Raw genomic sequence first — 2,172 nt, forward strand, 5'->3', positions numbered from 1 at the left:
AGTGGCTGCTAAAGCATTATTTATATATGTGATCTCATTTAATCTTTGTAACAACCCAGCCTTGTCCCCAAGTGAGTCACACTCTGGAGTGGAGGCAGTGAGTGTGATTAGGGAAACCCTTCTTCATGCTGAACAGCTAATGTGGGGGGAAATGGCTCTGATGAAGAGTACTGATGTCATCGGAATCAGCAAGTTTTACCAGTGACCCTGAGACTGAGATGCTGAAGTAGGCACACTGGTATGTTTGGTTGAGTAAATCTCGTCCTTGAGGAACTCTGTAGCAAACTTATCAAGTGTGTAAGGTTGCATCCTGTACCCCTTCATTACAGAGAAAACATTAGCTTTTGTCTAGTGTAGCCATAGAGTAGATAATAGGTATAACATATAGGTAGTTTAGAGGCATTAGTAAAGGAAGGCTGTGACCTTCACAATAGTAAGTATGAGAAGACAACAAGGGAGAGGCTTGGAAAAATTAGAATTGTTTGCGGAGAAGAAAGGCTGAAGACCTTGGACACCCTTCCAGGCCAGGCTGGCTTGAGGTTAATTAGCTAGTGGATGTATCTGCTCTGCTTCCCTCCTCTTCCCTTTTCCTCATTTCCCTATGACCTTCTATTCGCCCTTACCCCTCCTTCTACCCTTCTGATTCTTTCTCGTCTTCCTCATCCCCTCCTCTCACTCCTCTTCCTCCTTCCTGCAGCTCCCAAGCTTACTGAATATCTGACTAATGTCACTGTGAAGCCCCAGGTGAAGGTGATACTCTGCTTCCTGTTGGAAAGATGAACAATAACCAGAGGCGAACAATCAAGTCCTCACTCATTTATAGCCCTTCAGTCCCTGGCTTGCTTTCTAACCCCAAAGGCATAGTCTCACAATCTCTGGCTTATAAAAATAGTTGGCTTATGAAAATAACTTCTTAAATTCTAGGCTTTCTAAGATCCAAACCTTTTTGATTACCTATTTTGAATTATTCCTTGACTTTCCACTTGTACAGATGTATGTATGTATTTATGTATGTACATACATATGTATACCAGGCTTGACTCAAACTTTCTATGTAGCCAATGATGACCCTGACTTTCTGATCCTCTTTCCTCTATCTCCCAAATGCTGTTTGTATTAGATTCCCAAAAGGTGTTCATTACTCAGTGTGACGGTGTTAGAAAAGAAGAACATAAGGAAGATGTAGTTGCTGTTTTGTGGGTCTCAAGATACAATGGGAAGAAATTCCTCAACATGGTTTATGGAGCTTCCTCTACCTCCCAAATGCTGTTTATTGTTGGTCCCATAGTCAAACAGCATATAAGTTGCAGAAGATTAAGGATATTGCCTGTTTCTCATGCATTCTAACTGTATATGAGTGCTCAGCATAGAATAGGGACTATGAATTAATGAATGAATGATGAAGAATACAGTTAGTTTCGCAGGTAGTTGGGCCTGGTTAAAATGTTTGGATTACAACCATGTGCCACTGTGTCCACTTATTCTGTGCTGGGAATCAAAGCCAGGGTCCCATATATGCTAGGCAAGTAGTCTATGAACTGAACTACATCTGCAACCAAAGATAAACCTTTGGATGGAGCATGTAAGTGTCTTTGTGATTTATCTGAGACCTATGTTGCTCCTTCCCTCTCAGTAAAACGAGAGGACCTTGTTGTTTTAGCTCTAGTGTTATGTCTGACAAGCAGCCTTTGTTGTGTGTTTTTTTTGTGTGTGTGTTCTTGCCTATGTTGACTTTTTATAAATGCTGCTTTAATTGCAGAGGGTCCCAATGATCGCTTAGTTTCTCCCTATCTCTGCACCAGGCTTCTAGGTACTTGAGAGAAGCATTTTTCATTTTGCATCCCAAATTTTCTGTTCCTTCAGTCACTGCATGAGATAGATCACTTATTCTTATGTTCCTTGACACATCCAGCCTCTGTCTGGTATACCTCTTTTTCTTTTCCAATTGCTTACATTGCTTTTCCATTTAGATCACTTTAGTTCAAGCTATTGATTGGTCAGTGTGGTAGTATCAGAAAAGAATATGAGGAAGATGTAGTTCCTGATTTGTGGGTCTCCAGGTGGAATGGAAAGAAGTTCATCAGCATAGCCTACGGAGCTTTTGAAGTCTTCAGAAAGGCCTTTGGAAGTCTTCACCAGGAGCAGCTCTGATTGTCTCTTCTTAGGATTTTT

This window comes from Mus pahari, chromosome X (genome assembly GCF_900095145.1).
Source record: "Mus pahari chromosome X, PAHARI_EIJ_v1.1, whole genome shotgun sequence".
NCBI lineage: Eukaryota > Metazoa > Chordata > Mammalia > Rodentia > Muridae > Mus > Mus pahari.